The 12,500-nt window shown below is 57.3% G+C and overlaps 38 non-coding genes across 38 annotated transcripts in view; all 38 read right to left on the reverse strand.

Annotated features, from left to right (window-relative positions):
• Positions 1-43: 43 nt before the first annotated feature.
• Positions 44-162, reverse strand: LOC137178307 (5S ribosomal RNA). Its single transcript, XR_010926894.1, has one exon. It is a non-coding gene; the product is annotated as a 5S ribosomal RNA (ribosomal RNA).
• Positions 163-380: 218 nt separating this feature from the next.
• Positions 381-499, reverse strand: LOC137178308 (5S ribosomal RNA). The gene has a single exon (XR_010926895.1). It is a non-coding gene; the product is annotated as a 5S ribosomal RNA (ribosomal RNA).
• Positions 500-707: 208 nt separating this feature from the next.
• On the reverse strand, positions 708-826 carry LOC137178309 (5S ribosomal RNA). The gene has a single exon (XR_010926896.1). It is a non-coding gene; the product is annotated as a 5S ribosomal RNA (ribosomal RNA).
• Positions 827-1,044: 218 nt separating this feature from the next.
• LOC137178310 (5S ribosomal RNA) lies at positions 1,045-1,163 on the reverse strand. The gene has a single exon (XR_010926897.1). It is a non-coding gene; the product is annotated as a 5S ribosomal RNA (ribosomal RNA).
• Positions 1,164-1,381: 218 nt separating this feature from the next.
• Positions 1,382-1,500, reverse strand: LOC137178312 (5S ribosomal RNA). The gene has a single exon (XR_010926899.1). It is a non-coding gene; the product is annotated as a 5S ribosomal RNA (ribosomal RNA).
• A 210-nt stretch (positions 1,501-1,710) lies between these two features.
• On the reverse strand, positions 1,711-1,829 carry LOC137178084 (5S ribosomal RNA). Its single transcript, XR_010926691.1, has one exon. It is a non-coding gene; the product is annotated as a 5S ribosomal RNA (ribosomal RNA).
• A 218-nt stretch (positions 1,830-2,047) lies between these two features.
• Positions 2,048-2,166, reverse strand: LOC137177952 (5S ribosomal RNA). Its single transcript, XR_010926566.1, has one exon. It is a non-coding gene; the product is annotated as a 5S ribosomal RNA (ribosomal RNA).
• Positions 2,167-2,384: 218 nt separating this feature from the next.
• Positions 2,385-2,503, reverse strand: LOC137178313 (5S ribosomal RNA). Its single transcript, XR_010926900.1, has one exon. It is a non-coding gene; the product is annotated as a 5S ribosomal RNA (ribosomal RNA).
• A 218-nt stretch (positions 2,504-2,721) lies between these two features.
• LOC137178314 (5S ribosomal RNA) lies at positions 2,722-2,840 on the reverse strand. Its single transcript, XR_010926901.1, has one exon. It is a non-coding gene; the product is annotated as a 5S ribosomal RNA (ribosomal RNA).
• Positions 2,841-3,050: 210 nt separating this feature from the next.
• Positions 3,051-3,169, reverse strand: LOC137178315 (5S ribosomal RNA). The gene has a single exon (XR_010926902.1). It is a non-coding gene; the product is annotated as a 5S ribosomal RNA (ribosomal RNA).
• Positions 3,170-3,387: 218 nt separating this feature from the next.
• Positions 3,388-3,506, reverse strand: LOC137177953 (5S ribosomal RNA). Its single transcript, XR_010926567.1, has one exon. It is a non-coding gene; the product is annotated as a 5S ribosomal RNA (ribosomal RNA).
• Positions 3,507-3,724: 218 nt separating this feature from the next.
• Positions 3,725-3,843, reverse strand: LOC137178316 (5S ribosomal RNA). Its single transcript, XR_010926903.1, has one exon. It is a non-coding gene; the product is annotated as a 5S ribosomal RNA (ribosomal RNA).
• A 218-nt stretch (positions 3,844-4,061) lies between these two features.
• Positions 4,062-4,180, reverse strand: LOC137178318 (5S ribosomal RNA). The gene has a single exon (XR_010926905.1). It is a non-coding gene; the product is annotated as a 5S ribosomal RNA (ribosomal RNA).
• A 208-nt stretch (positions 4,181-4,388) lies between these two features.
• LOC137178319 (5S ribosomal RNA) lies at positions 4,389-4,507 on the reverse strand. The gene has a single exon (XR_010926906.1). It is a non-coding gene; the product is annotated as a 5S ribosomal RNA (ribosomal RNA).
• A 218-nt stretch (positions 4,508-4,725) lies between these two features.
• On the reverse strand, positions 4,726-4,844 carry LOC137178320 (5S ribosomal RNA). Its single transcript, XR_010926907.1, has one exon. It is a non-coding gene; the product is annotated as a 5S ribosomal RNA (ribosomal RNA).
• A 218-nt stretch (positions 4,845-5,062) lies between these two features.
• On the reverse strand, positions 5,063-5,181 carry LOC137178321 (5S ribosomal RNA). The gene has a single exon (XR_010926908.1). It is a non-coding gene; the product is annotated as a 5S ribosomal RNA (ribosomal RNA).
• Positions 5,182-5,391: 210 nt separating this feature from the next.
• LOC137178085 (5S ribosomal RNA) lies at positions 5,392-5,510 on the reverse strand. Its single transcript, XR_010926692.1, has one exon. It is a non-coding gene; the product is annotated as a 5S ribosomal RNA (ribosomal RNA).
• Positions 5,511-5,728: 218 nt separating this feature from the next.
• On the reverse strand, positions 5,729-5,847 carry LOC137177954 (5S ribosomal RNA). The gene has a single exon (XR_010926568.1). It is a non-coding gene; the product is annotated as a 5S ribosomal RNA (ribosomal RNA).
• Positions 5,848-6,065: 218 nt separating this feature from the next.
• LOC137178323 (5S ribosomal RNA) lies at positions 6,066-6,184 on the reverse strand. Its single transcript, XR_010926909.1, has one exon. It is a non-coding gene; the product is annotated as a 5S ribosomal RNA (ribosomal RNA).
• A 218-nt stretch (positions 6,185-6,402) lies between these two features.
• Positions 6,403-6,521, reverse strand: LOC137178325 (5S ribosomal RNA). Its single transcript, XR_010926911.1, has one exon. It is a non-coding gene; the product is annotated as a 5S ribosomal RNA (ribosomal RNA).
• Positions 6,522-6,731: 210 nt separating this feature from the next.
• Positions 6,732-6,850, reverse strand: LOC137178326 (5S ribosomal RNA). The gene has a single exon (XR_010926912.1). It is a non-coding gene; the product is annotated as a 5S ribosomal RNA (ribosomal RNA).
• A 218-nt stretch (positions 6,851-7,068) lies between these two features.
• Positions 7,069-7,187, reverse strand: LOC137177955 (5S ribosomal RNA). The gene has a single exon (XR_010926569.1). It is a non-coding gene; the product is annotated as a 5S ribosomal RNA (ribosomal RNA).
• Positions 7,188-7,405: 218 nt separating this feature from the next.
• Positions 7,406-7,524, reverse strand: LOC137178327 (5S ribosomal RNA). Its single transcript, XR_010926913.1, has one exon. It is a non-coding gene; the product is annotated as a 5S ribosomal RNA (ribosomal RNA).
• A 218-nt stretch (positions 7,525-7,742) lies between these two features.
• On the reverse strand, positions 7,743-7,861 carry LOC137178086 (5S ribosomal RNA). The gene has a single exon (XR_010926693.1). It is a non-coding gene; the product is annotated as a 5S ribosomal RNA (ribosomal RNA).
• A 218-nt stretch (positions 7,862-8,079) lies between these two features.
• LOC137178328 (5S ribosomal RNA) lies at positions 8,080-8,198 on the reverse strand. The gene has a single exon (XR_010926914.1). It is a non-coding gene; the product is annotated as a 5S ribosomal RNA (ribosomal RNA).
• A 218-nt stretch (positions 8,199-8,416) lies between these two features.
• On the reverse strand, positions 8,417-8,535 carry LOC137178329 (5S ribosomal RNA). The gene has a single exon (XR_010926915.1). It is a non-coding gene; the product is annotated as a 5S ribosomal RNA (ribosomal RNA).
• A 218-nt stretch (positions 8,536-8,753) lies between these two features.
• Positions 8,754-8,872, reverse strand: LOC137178330 (5S ribosomal RNA). The gene has a single exon (XR_010926916.1). It is a non-coding gene; the product is annotated as a 5S ribosomal RNA (ribosomal RNA).
• A 218-nt stretch (positions 8,873-9,090) lies between these two features.
• On the reverse strand, positions 9,091-9,209 carry LOC137178331 (5S ribosomal RNA). Its single transcript, XR_010926917.1, has one exon. It is a non-coding gene; the product is annotated as a 5S ribosomal RNA (ribosomal RNA).
• Positions 9,210-9,427: 218 nt separating this feature from the next.
• On the reverse strand, positions 9,428-9,546 carry LOC137178332 (5S ribosomal RNA). Its single transcript, XR_010926918.1, has one exon. It is a non-coding gene; the product is annotated as a 5S ribosomal RNA (ribosomal RNA).
• Positions 9,547-9,764: 218 nt separating this feature from the next.
• On the reverse strand, positions 9,765-9,883 carry LOC137178333 (5S ribosomal RNA). The gene has a single exon (XR_010926919.1). It is a non-coding gene; the product is annotated as a 5S ribosomal RNA (ribosomal RNA).
• Positions 9,884-10,101: 218 nt separating this feature from the next.
• Positions 10,102-10,220, reverse strand: LOC137178334 (5S ribosomal RNA). Its single transcript, XR_010926920.1, has one exon. It is a non-coding gene; the product is annotated as a 5S ribosomal RNA (ribosomal RNA).
• Positions 10,221-10,438: 218 nt separating this feature from the next.
• On the reverse strand, positions 10,439-10,557 carry LOC137178336 (5S ribosomal RNA). Its single transcript, XR_010926922.1, has one exon. It is a non-coding gene; the product is annotated as a 5S ribosomal RNA (ribosomal RNA).
• Positions 10,558-10,775: 218 nt separating this feature from the next.
• On the reverse strand, positions 10,776-10,894 carry LOC137178337 (5S ribosomal RNA). Its single transcript, XR_010926923.1, has one exon. It is a non-coding gene; the product is annotated as a 5S ribosomal RNA (ribosomal RNA).
• A 218-nt stretch (positions 10,895-11,112) lies between these two features.
• LOC137178338 (5S ribosomal RNA) lies at positions 11,113-11,231 on the reverse strand. The gene has a single exon (XR_010926924.1). It is a non-coding gene; the product is annotated as a 5S ribosomal RNA (ribosomal RNA).
• A 218-nt stretch (positions 11,232-11,449) lies between these two features.
• Positions 11,450-11,568, reverse strand: LOC137178339 (5S ribosomal RNA). The gene has a single exon (XR_010926925.1). It is a non-coding gene; the product is annotated as a 5S ribosomal RNA (ribosomal RNA).
• Positions 11,569-11,786: 218 nt separating this feature from the next.
• Positions 11,787-11,905, reverse strand: LOC137178340 (5S ribosomal RNA). Its single transcript, XR_010926926.1, has one exon. It is a non-coding gene; the product is annotated as a 5S ribosomal RNA (ribosomal RNA).
• A 218-nt stretch (positions 11,906-12,123) lies between these two features.
• Positions 12,124-12,242, reverse strand: LOC137178341 (5S ribosomal RNA). The gene has a single exon (XR_010926927.1). It is a non-coding gene; the product is annotated as a 5S ribosomal RNA (ribosomal RNA).
• Positions 12,243-12,460: 218 nt separating this feature from the next.
• LOC137178342 (5S ribosomal RNA) overlaps positions 12,461-12,500 on the reverse strand; it is a 119-nt gene continuing 79 nt past the window's right edge. Inside the window, exon 1 of the ribosomal RNA XR_010926928.1 lies at positions 12,461-12,500. This exon is cut by the window's right edge and continues 79 nt beyond it. This is a non-coding gene — a ribosomal RNA (5S ribosomal RNA).

Genomic DNA, 12,500 nt, shown 5'->3' on the forward strand with positions numbered 1-12,500 from the left:
CCCTACGTTAAACACGGCAGGAGCTTGTGGAGAAAAGTGAAAAAGCTTACAGCACCTGGTATTCCCAGGCGGTCTCCCATCCAAGTACTAACCAGGCCCGACCCTGCTTAGCTTCCGAGATCAGACGAGATCGGGCGTGTTCAGGGTGGTATGGCCGTAAGCTGTCCAAGGTACCACGCATGGGCCTTTTAGGGATGTCGCTCGTCAGACGCGCCTTCAACGCCCAGGCGGCAGCTGCGCTGAGAGCGTTCCGATCCGTTCCTCCGTCGGAGAAATACCAGAGAGTGGGACTCCCGCGCACAGTTCTGCAAAGACACGGAGGAAAACCAGAGAGGATCCCTACGTTAAACACGGCAGGAGCTTGTGGAGAAAAGTGAAAAAGCTTACAGCACCTGGTATTCCCAGGCGGTCTCCCATCCAAGTACTAACCAGGCCCGACCCTGCTTAGCTTCCGAGATCAGACGAGATCGGGCGTGTTCAGGGTGGTATGGCCGTAAGCTGTCCAAGGTACCACGCATGGGCCTTTTAGGGATGTCGCTCGTCAGACGCGCCTTCAACGCCCAGGCGGCAGCTGCGCTGAGAGCGTTCCTCCGTCGGAGAAATACCAGAGAGTGGGACTCCCGCGCACAGTTCTGCAAAGACACGGAGGAAAACCAGAGAGGATCCCTACGTTAAACACGGCAGGAGCTTGTGGAGAAAAGTGAAAAAGCTTACAGCACCTGGTATTCCCAGGCGGTCTCCCATCCAAGTACTAACCAGGCCCGACCCTGCTTAGCTTCCGAGATCAGACGAGATCGGGCGTGTTCAGGGTGGTATGGCCGTAAGCTGTCCAAGGTACCACGCATGGGCCTTTTAGGGATGTCGCTCGTCAGACGCGCCTTCAACGCCCAGGCGGCAGCTGCGCTGAGAGCGTTCCGATCCGTTCCTCCGTCGGAGAAATACCAGAGAGTGGGACTCCCGCGCACAGTTCTGCAAAGACACGGAGGAAAACCAGAGAGGATCCCTACGTTAAACACGGCAGGAGCTTGTGGAGAAAAGTGAAAAAGCTTACAGCACCTGGTATTCCCAGGCGGTCTCCCATCCAAGTACTAACCAGGCCCGACCCTGCTTAGCTTCCGAGATCAGACGAGATCGGGCGTGTTCAGGGTGGTATGGCCGTAAGCTGTCCAAGGTACCACGCATGGGCCTCTTAGGGATGTCGCTCGTCAGACGCGCCTTCAACGCCCAGGCGGCAGCTGCGCTGAGAGCGTTCCGATCCGTTCCTCCGTCGGAGAAATACCAGAGAGTGGGACTCCCGCGCACAGTTCTGCAAAGACACGGAGGAAAACCAGAGAGGATCCCTACGTTAAACACGGCAGGAGCTTGTGGAGAAAAGTGAAAAAGCTTACAGCACCTGGTATTCCCAGGCGGTCTCCCATCCAAGTACTAACCAGGCCCGACCCTGCTTAGCTTCCGAGATCAGACGAGATCGGGCGTGTTCAGGGTGGTATGGCCGTAAGCTGTCCAAGGTACCACGCATGGGCCTTTTAGGGATGTCGCTCGTCAGACGCGCCTTCAACGCCCAGGCGGCAGCTGCGCTGAGAGCGTTCCGATCCGTCGGAGAAATACCAGAGAGTGGGACTCCCGCGCACAGTTCTGCAAAGACACGGAGGAAAACCAGAGAGGATCTCTACGTTAAACACGGCAGGAGCTTGTGGAGAAAAGTGAAAAAGCTTACAGCACCTGGTATTCCCAGGCGCTCTCCCATCCAAGTACTAACCAGGCCCGACCCTGCTTAGCTTCCGAGATCAGACGAGATCGGGCGTGTTCAGGGTGGTATGGCCGTAAGCTGTCCAAGGTACCACGCATGGGCCTTTTAGGGATGTCGCTCGTCAGACGCGCCTTCAACGCCCAGGCGGCAGCTGCGCCGAGAGCGTTCCGATCCGTTCCTCCGTCGGAGAAATACCAGAGAGTGGGACTCCCGCGCACAGTTCTGCAAAGACACGGAGGAAAACCAGAGAGGATCCCTACGTTAAACACGGCAGGAGCTTGTGGAGAAAAGTGAAAAAGCTTACAGCACCTGGTATTCCCAGGCGGTCTCCCATCCAAGTACTAACCAGGCCCGACCCTGCTTAGCTTCCGAGACCAGACGAGATCGGGCGTGTTCAGGGTGGTATGGCCGTAAGCTGTCCAAGGTACCACGCATGGGCCTTTTAGGGATGTCGCTCGTCAGACGCGCCTTCAACGCCCAGGCGGCAGCTGCGCTGAGAGCGTTCCGATCCGTTCCTCCGTCGGAGAAATACCAGAGAGTGGGACTCCCGCGCACAGTTCTGCAAAGACACGGAGTAGAACGAGAGAGGATCCCTACGTTAAACACGGCAGGAGCTTGTGGAGAAAAGTGAAAAAGCTTACAGCACCTGGTATTCCCAGGCGGTCTCCCATCCAAGTACTAACCAGGCCCGACCCTGCTTAGCTTCCGAGATCAGACGAGATCGGGCGTGTTCAGGGTGGTATGGCCGTAAGCTGTCCAAGGTACCACGCATGGGCCTTTTAGGGATGTCGCTCGTCAGACGCGCCTTCAACGCCCAGGCGGCAGCTGCGCTGAGAGCGTTCCGATCCGTTCCTCCGTCGGAGAAATACCAGAGAGTGGGACTCCCGCGCACAGTTCTGCAAAGACACGGAGGAAAACCAGAGAGGATCCCTACGTTAAACACGGCAGGAGCTTGTGGAGAAAAGTGAAAAAGCTTACAGCACCTGGTATTCCCAGGCGGTCTCCCATCCAAGTACTAACCAGGCCCGACCCTGCTTAGCTTCCGAGATCAGACGAGATCGGGCGTGTTCAGGGTGGTATGGCCGTAAGCTGTCCAAGGTACCACGCATGGGCCTTTTAGGGATGTCGCTCGTCAGACGCGCCTTCAACGCCCAGGCGGCAGCTGCGCTGAGAGCGTTCCGATCCGTCGGAGAAATACCAGAGAGTGGGACTCCCGCGCACAGTTCTGCAAAGACACGGAGGAAAACCAGAGAGGATCTCTACGTTAAACACGGCAGGAGCTTGTGGAGAAAAGTGAAAAAGCTTACAGCACCTGGTATTCCCAGGCGGTCTCCCATCCAAGTACTAACCAGGCCCGACCCTGCTTAGCTTCCGAGATCAGACGAGATCGGGCGTGTTCAGGGTGGTATGGCCGTAAGCTGTCCAAGGTACCACGCATGGGCCTTTTAGGGATGTCGCTCGTCAGACGCGCCTTCAACGCCCAGGCGGCAGCTGCGCCGAGAGCGTTCCGATCCGTTCCTCCGTCGGAGAAATACCAGAGAGTGGGACTCCCGCGCACAGTTCTGCAAAGACACGGAGGAAAACCAGAGAGGATCCCTACGTTAAACACGGCAGGAGCTTGTGGAGAAAAGTGAAAAAGCTTACAGCACCTGGTATTCCCAGGCGGTCTCCCATCCAAGTACTAACCAGGCCCGACCCTGCTTAGCTTCCGAGACCAGACGAGATCGGGCGTGTTCAGGGTGGTATGGCCGTAAGCTGTCCAAGGTACCACGCATGGGCCTTTTAGGGATGTCGCTCGTCAGACGCGCCTTCAACGCCCAGGCGGCAGCTGCGCTGAGAGCGTTCCGATCCGTTCCTCCGTCGGAGAAATACCAGAGAGTGGGACTCCCGCGCACAGTTCTGCAAAGACACGGAGTAGAACGAGAGAGGATCCCTACGTTAAACACGGCAGGAGCTTGTGGAGAAAAGTGAAAAAGCTTACAGCACCTGGTATTCCCAGGCGGTCTCCCATCCAAGTACTAACCAGGCCCGACCCTGCTTAGCTTCCGAGATCAGACGAGATCGGGCGTGTTCAGGGTGGTATGGCCGTAAGCTGTCCAAGGTACCACGCATGGGCCTTTTAGGGATGTCGCTCGTCAGACGCGCCTTCAACGCCCAGGCGGCAGCTGCGCTGAGAGCGTTCCGATCCGTTCCTCCGTCGGAGAAATACCAGAGAGTGGGACTCCCGCGCACAGTTCTGCAAAGACACGGAGGAAAACCAGAGAGGATCCCTACGTTAAACACGGCAGGAGCTTGTGGAGAAAAGTGAAAAAGCTTACAGCACCTGGTATTCCCAGGCGGTCTCCCATCCAAGTACTAACCAGGCCCGACCCTGCTTAGCTTCCGAGATCAGACGAGATCGGGCGTGTTCAGGGTGGTATGGCCGTAAGCTGTCCAAGGTACCACGCATGGGCCTTTTAGGGATGTCGCTCGTCAGACGCGCCTTCAACGCCCAGGCGGCAGCTGCGCTGAGAGCGTTCCTCCGTCGGAGAAATACCAGAGAGTGGGACTCCCGCGCACAGTTCTGCAAAGACACGGAGGAAAACCAGAGAGGATCCCTACGTTAAACACGGCAGGAGCTTGTGGAGAAAAGTGAAAAAGCTTACAGCACCTGGTATTCCCAGGCGGTCTCCCATCCAAGTACTAACCAGGCCCGACCCTGCTTAGCTTCCGAGATCAGACGAGATCGGGCGTGTTCAGGGTGGTATGGCCGTAAGCTGTCCAAGGTACCACGCATGGGCCTTTTAGGGATGTCGCTCGTCAGACGCGCCTTCAACGCCCAGGCGGCAGCTGCGCTGAGAGCGTTCCGATCCGTTCCTCCGTCGGAGAAATACCAGAGAGTGGGACTCCCGCGCACAGTTCTGCAAAGACACGGAGGAAAACCAGAGAGGATCCCTACGTTAAACACGGCAGGAGCTTGTGGAGAAAAGTGAAAAAGCTTACAGCACCTGGTATTCCCAGGCGGTCTCCCATCCAAGTACTAACCAGGCCCGACCCTGCTTAGCTTCCGAGATCAGACGAGATCGGGCGTGTTCAGGGTGGTATGGCCGTAAGCTGTCCAAGGTACCACGCATGGGCCTCTTAGGGATGTCGCTCGTCAGACGCGCCTTCAACGCCCAGGCGGCAGCTGCGCTGAGAGCGTTCCGATCCGTTCCTCCGTCGGAGAAATACCAGAGAGTGGGACTCCCGCGCACAGTTCTGCAAAGACACGGAGGAAAACCAGAGAGGATCCCTACGTTAAACACGGCAGGAGCTTGTGGAGAAAAGTGAAAAAGCTTACAGCACCTGGTATTCCCAGGCGGTCTCCCATCCAAGTACTAACCAGGCCCGACCCTGCTTAGCTTCCGAGATCAGACGAGATCGGGCGTGTTCAGGGTGGTATGGCCGTAAGCTGTCCAAGGTACCACGCATGGGCCTTTTAGGGATGTCGCTCGTCAGACGCGCCTTCAACGCCCAGGCGGCAGCTGCGCTGAGAGCGTTCCGATCCGTCGGAGAAATACCAGAGAGTGGGACTCCCGCGCACAGTTCTGCAAAGACACGGAGGAAAACCAGAGAGGATCTCTACGTTAAACACGGCAGGAGCTTGTGGAGAAAAGTGAAAAAGCTTACAGCACCTGGTATTCCCAGGCGCTCTCCCATCCAAGTACTAACCAGGCCCGACCCTGCTTAGCTTCCGAGATCAGACGAGATCGGGCGTGTTCAGGGTGGTATGGCCGTAAGCTGTCCAAGGTACCACGCATGGGCCTTTTAGGGATGTCGCTCGTCAGACGCGCCTTCAACGCCCAGGCGGCAGCTGCGCCGAGAGCGTTCCGATCCGTTCCTCCGTCGGAGAAATACCAGAGAGTGGGACTCCCGCGCACAGTTCTGCAAAGACACGGAGGAAAACCAGAGAGGATCCCTACGTTAAACACGGCAGGAGCTTGTGGAGAAAAGTGAAAAAGCTTACAGCACCTGGTATTCCCAGGCGGTCTCCCATCCAAGTACTAACCAGGCCCGACCCTGCTTAGCTTCCGAGACCAGACGAGATCGGGCGTGTTCAGGGTGGTATGGCCGTAAGCTGTCCAAGGTACCACGCATGGGCCTTTTAGGGATGTCGCTCGTCAGACGCGCCTTCAACGCCCAGGCGGCAGCTGCGCTGAGAGCGTTCCGATCCGTTCCTCCGTCGGAGAAATACCAGAGAGTGGGACTCCCGCGCACAGTTCTGCAAAGACACGGAGTAGAACGAGAGAGGATCCCTACGTTAAACACGGCAGGAGCTTGTGGAGAAAAGTGAAAAAGCTTACAGCACCTGGTATTCCCAGGCGGTCTCCCATCCAAGTACTAACCAGGCCCGACCCTGCTTAGCTTCCGAGATCAGACGAGATCGGGCGTGTTCAGGGTGGTATGGCCGTAAGCTGTCCAAGGTACCACGCATGGGCCTTTTAGGGATGTCGCTCGTCAGACGCGCCTTCAACGCCCAGGCGGCAGCTGCGCTGAGAGCGTTCCGATCCGTTCCTCCGTCGGAGAAATACCAGAGAGTGGGACTCCCGCGCACAGTTCTGCAAAGACACGGAGGAAAACCAGAGAGGATCCCTACGTTAAACACGGCAGGAGCTTGTGGAGAAAAGTGAAAAAGCTTACAGCACCTGGTATTCCCAGGCGGTCTCCCATCCAAGTACTAACCAGGCCCGACCCTGCTTAGCTTCCGAGATCAGACGAGATCGGGCGTGTTCAGGGTGGTATGGCCGTAAGCTGTCCAAGGTACCACGCATGGGCCTTTTAGGGATGTCGCTCGTCAGACGCGCCTTCAACGCCCAGGCGGCAGCTGCGCTGAGAGCGTTCCGATCCGTCGGAGAAATACCAGAGAGTGGGACTCCCGCGCACAGTTCTGCAAAGACACGGAGGAAAACCAGAGAGGATCTCTACGTTAAACACGGCAGGAGCTTGTGGAGAAAAGTGAAAAAGCTTACAGCACCTGGTATTCCCAGGCGGTCTCCCATCCAAGTACTAACCAGGCCCGACCCTGCTTAGCTTCCGAGATCAGACGAGATCGGGCGTGTTCAGGGTGGTATGGCCGTAAGCTGTCCAAGGTACCACGCATGGGCCTTTTAGGGATGTCGCTCGTCAGACGCGCCTTCAACGCCCAGGCAGCAGCTGCGCCGAGAGCGTTCCGATCCGTTCCTCCGTCGGAGAAATACCAGAGAGTGGGACTCCCGCGCACAGTTCTGCAAAGACACGGAGGAAAACCAGAGAGGATCCCTACGTTAAACACGGCAGGAGCTTGTGGAGAAAAGTGAAAAAGCTTACAGCACCTGGTATTCCCAGGCGGTCTCCCATCCAAGTACTAACCAGGCCCGACCCTGCTTAGCTTCCGAGACCAGACGAGATCGGGCGTGTTCAGGGTGGTATGGCCGTAAGCTGTCCAAGGTACCACGCATGGGCCTTTTAGGGATGTCGCTCGTCAGACGCGCCTTCAACGCCCAGGCGGCAGCTGCGCTGAGAGCGTTCCGATCCGTTCCTCCGTCGGAGAAATACCAGAGAGTGGGACTCCCGCGCACAGTTCTGCAAAGACACGGAGTAGAACGAGAGAGGATCCCTACGTTAAACACGGCAGGAGCTTGTGGAGAAAAGTGAAAAAGCTTACAGCACCTGGTATTCCCAGGCGGTCTCCCATCCAAGTACTAACCAGGCCCGACCCTGCTTAGCTTCCGAGATCAGACGAGATCGGGCGTGTTCAGGGTGGTATGGCCGTAAGCTGTCCAAGGTACCACGCATGGGCCTTTTAGGGATGTCGCTCGTCAGACGCGCCTTCAACGCCCAGGCGGCAGCTGCGCTGAGAGCGTTCCGATCCGTTCCTCCGTCGGAGAAATACCAGAGAGTGGGACTCCCGCGCACAGTTCTGCAAAGACACGGAGGAAAACCAGAGAGGATCTCTACGTTAAACACGGCAGGAGCTTGTGGAGAAAAGTGAAAAAGCTTACAGCACCTGGTATTCCCAGGCGCTCTCCCATCCAAGTACTAACCAGGCCCGACCCTGCTTAGCTTCCGAGATCAGACGAGATCGGGCGTGTTCAGGGTGGTATGGCCGTAAGCTGTCCAAGGTACCACGCATGGGCCTTTTAGGGATGTCGCTCGTCAGACGCGCCTTCAACGCCCAGGCGGCAGCTGCGCCGAGAGCGTTCCGATCCGTTCCTCCGTCGGAGAAATACCAGAGAGTGGGACTCCCGCGCACAGTTCTGCAAAGACACGGAGGAAAACCAGAGAGGATCCCTACGTTAAACACGGCAGGAGCTTGTGGAGAAAAGTGAAAAAGCTTACAGCACCTGGTATTCCCAGGCGGTCTCCCATCCAAGTACTAACCAGGCCCGACCCTGCTTAGCTTCCGAGATCAGACGAGATCGGGCGTGTTCAGGGTGGTATGGCCGTAAGCTGTCCAAGGTACCACGCATGGGCCTTTTAGGGATGTCGCTCGTCAGACGCGCCTTCAACGCCCAGGCGGCAGCTGCGCTGAGAGCGTTCCGATCCGTTCCTCCGTCGGAGAAATACCAGAGAGTGGGACTCCCGCGCACAGTTCTGCAAAGACACGGAGGAAAACCAGAGAGGATCCCTACGTTAAACACGGCAGGAGCTTGTGGAGAAAAGTGAAAAAGCTTACAGCACCTGGTATTCCCAGGCGGTCTCCCATCCAAGTACTAACCAGGCCCGACCCTGCTTAGCTTCCGAGATCAGACGAGATCGGGCGTGTTCAGGGTGGTATGGCCGTAAGCTGTCCAAGGTACCACGCATGGGCCTTTTAGGGATGTCGCTCGTCAGACGCGCCTTCAACGCCCAGGCGGCAGCTGCGCTGAGAGCGTTCCGATCCGTTCCTCCGTCGGAGAAATACCAGAGAGTGGGACTCCCGCGCACAGTTCTGCAAAGACACGGAGGAAAACCAGAGAGGATCCCTACGTTAAACACGGCAGGAGCTTGTGGAGAAAAGTGAAAAAGCTTACAGCACCTGGTATTCCCAGGCGGTCTCCCATCCAAGTACTAACCAGGCCCGACCCTGCTTAGCTTCCGAGATCAGACGAGATCGGGCGTGTTCAGGGTGGTATGGCCGTAAGCTGTCCAAGGTACCACGCATGGGCCTTTTAGGGATGTCGCTCGTCAGACGCGCCTTCAACGCCCAGGCGGCAGCTGCGCTGAGAGCGTTCCGATCCGTTCCTCCGTCGGAGAAATACCAGAGAGTGGGACTCCCGCGCACAGTTCTGCAAAGACACGGAGGAAAACCAGAGAGGATCCCTACGTTAAACACGGCAGGAGCTTGTGGAGAAAAGTGAAAAAGCTTACAGCACCTGGTATTCCCAGGCGGTCTCCCATCCAAGTACTAACCAGGCCCGACCCTGCTTAGCTTCCGAGATCAGACGAGATCGGGCGTGTTCAGGGTGGTATGGCCGTAAGCTGTCCAAGGTACCACGCATGGGCCTTTTAGGGATGTCGCTCGTCAGACGCGCCTTCAACGCCCAGGCGGCAGCTGCGCTGAGAGCGTTCCGATCCGTTCCTCCGTCGGAGAAATACCAGAGAGTGGGACTCCCGCGCACAGTTCTGCAAAGACACGGAGTAGAACGAGAGAGGATCCCTACGTTAAACACGGCAGGAGCTTGTGGAGAAAAGTGAAAAAGCTTACAGCACCTGGTATTCCCAGGCGGTCTCCCATCCAAGTACTAACCAGGCCCGACCCTGCTTAGCTTCCGAGATCAGACGAGATCGGGCGTGTTCAGGGTGGTATGGCCGTAAGCTGTCCAAGGTACCACGCATGGGCCTTTTAGGGATGTCGCTCGTCAGACGCGCCTTCAACGCCCAGGCGGCAGCTGCGCTGAGAGCGTTCCGATCCGTTCCTCCGTCGGAGAAATACCAGAGAGTGGGACTCCCGCGCACAGTTCTGCAAAGACACGGAGGAAAACCAGAGAGGATCCCTACGTTAAACACGGCAGGAGCTTGTGGAGAAAAGTGAAAAAGCTTACAGCACCTGGTATTCCCAGGCGGTCTCCCATCCAAGTACTAACCAGGCCCGACCCTGCTTAGCTTCCGAGATCAGACGAGATCGGGCGTGTTCAGGGTGGTATGGCCGTAAGCTGTCCAAGGTACCACGCATGGGCCTTTTAGGGATGTCGCTCGTCAGACGCGCCTTCAACGCCCAGGCGGCAGCTGCGCTGAGAGCGTTCCGATCCGTTCCTCCGTCGGAGAAATACCAGAGAGTGGGACTCCCGCGCACAGTTCTGCAAAGACACGGAGGAAAACCAGAGAGGATCCCTACGTTAAACACGGCAGGAGCTTGTGGAGAAAAGTGAAAAAGCTTACAGCACCTGGTATTCCCAGGCGGTCTCCCATCCAAGTACTAACCAGGCCCGACCCTGCTTAGCTTCCGAGATCAGACGAGATCGGGCGTGTTCAGGGTGGTATGGCCGTAAGCTGTCCAAGGTACCACGCATGGGCCTTTTAGGGATGTCGCTCGTCAGACGCGCCTTCAACGCCCAGGCGGCAGCTGCGCTGAGAGCGTTCCGATCCGTTCCTCCGTCGGAGAAATACCAGAGAGTGGGACTCCCGCGCACAGTTCTGCAAAGACACGGAGTAGAACGAGAGAGGATCCCTACGTTAAACACGGCAGGAGCTTGTGGAGAAAAGTGAAAAAGCTTACAGCACCTGGTATTCCCAGGCGGTCTCCCATCCAAGTACTAACCAGGCCCGACCCTGCTTAGCTTCCGAGATCAGACGAGATCGGGCGTGTTCAGGGTGGTATGGCCGTAAGCTGTCCAAGGTACCACGCATGGGCCTTTTAGGGATGTCGCTCGTCAGACGCGCCTTCAACGCCCAGGCGGCAGCTGCGCTGAGAGCGTTCCGATCCGTTCCTCCGTCGGAGAAATACCAGAGAGTGGGACTCCCGCGCACAGTTCTGCAAAGACACGGAGGAAAACCAGAGAGGATCCCTACGTTAAACACGGCAGGAGCTTGTGGAGAAAAGTGAAAAAGCTTACAGCACCTGGTATTCCCAGGCGGTCTCCCATCCAAGTACTAACCAGGCCCGACCCTGCTTAGCTTCCGAGATCAGACGAGATCGGGCGTGTTCAGGGTGGTATGGCCGTAAGCTGTCCAAGGTACCACGCATGGGCCTTTTAGGGATGTCGCTCGTCAGACGCGCCTTCAACGCCCAGGCGGCAGCTGCGCTGAGAGCGTTCCGATCCGTTCCTCCGTCGGAGAAATACCAGAGAGTGGGACTCCCGCGCACAGTTCTGCAAAGACACGGAGTAGAACGAGAGAGGATCCCTACGTTAAACACGGCAGGAGCTTGTGGAGAAAAGTGAAAAAGCTTACAGCACCTGGTATTCCCAGGCGGTCTCCCATCCAAGTACTAACCAGGCCCGACCCTGCTTAGCTTCCGAGATCAGACGAGATCGGGCGTGTTCAGGGTGGTATGGCCGTAAGCTGTCCAAGGTACCACGCATGGGCCTTTTAGGGATGTCGCTCGTCAGACGCGCCTTCAACGCCCAGGCGGCAGCTGCGCTGAGAGCGTTCCGATCCGTTCCTCCGTCGGAGAAATACCAGAGAGTGGGACTCCCGCGCACAGTTCTGCAAAGACACGGAGTAGAACGAGAGAGGATCCCTACGTTAAACACGGCAGGAGCTTGTGGAGAAAAGTGAAAAAGCTTACAGCACCTGGTATTCCCAGGCGGTCTCCCATCCAAGTACTAACCAGGCCCGACCCTGCTTAGCTTCCGAGATCAGACGAGATCGGGCGTGTTCAGGGTGGTATGGCCGTAAGCTGTCCAAGGTACCACGCATGGGCCTTTTAGGGATGTCGCTCGTCAGACGCGCCTTCAACGCCCAGGCGGCAGCTGCGCTGAGAGCGTTCCGATCCGTTCCTCCGTCGGAGAAATACCAGAGAGTGGGACTCCCGCGCACAGTTCTGCAAAGACACGGAGGAAAACCAGAGAGGATCCCTACGTTAAACACGGCAGGAGCTTGTGGAGAAAAGTGAAAAAGCTTACAGCACCTGGTATTCCCAGGCGGTCTCCCATCCAAGTACTAACCAGGCCCGACCCTGCTTAGCTTCCGAGATCAGACGAGATCGGGCGTGTTCAGGGTGGTATGGCCGTAAGCTGTCCAAGGTACCACGCATGGGCCTTTTAGGGATGTCGCTCGTCAGACGCGCCTTCAACGCCCAGGCGGCAGCTGCGCTGAGAGCGTTCCGATCCGTTCCTCCGTCGGAGAAATACCAGAGAGTGGGACTCCCGCGCACAGTTCTGCAAAGACACGGAGTAGAACGAGAGAGGATCCCTACGTTAAACACGGCAGGAGCTTGTGGAGAAAAGTGAAAAAGCTTACAGCACCTGGTATTCCCAGGCGGTCTCCCATCCAAGTACTAACCAGGCCCGACCCTGCTTAGCTTCCGAGATCAGACGAGATCGGGCGTGTTCAGGGTGGTATGGCCGTAAGCTGTCCAAGGTACCACGCATGGGCCTTTTAGGGATGTCGCTCGTCAGACGCGCCTTCAACGCCCAGGCGGCAGCTGCGCTGAGAGCGTTCCGATCCGTTCCTCCGTCGGAGAAATACCAGAGAGTGGGACTCCCGCGCACAGTTCTGCAAAGACACGGAGGAAAACCAGAGAGGATCCCTACGTTAAACACGGCAGGAGCTTGTGGAGAAAAGTGAAAAAGCTTACAGCACCTGGTATTCCCAGGCGGTCTCCCATCCA

The sequence above is a fragment of the Thunnus thynnus genome, chromosome 24 (assembly GCF_963924715.1).
Source record: "Thunnus thynnus chromosome 24, fThuThy2.1, whole genome shotgun sequence".
NCBI classification, from domain to species: domain Eukaryota; kingdom Metazoa; phylum Chordata; class Actinopteri; order Scombriformes; family Scombridae; genus Thunnus; species Thunnus thynnus.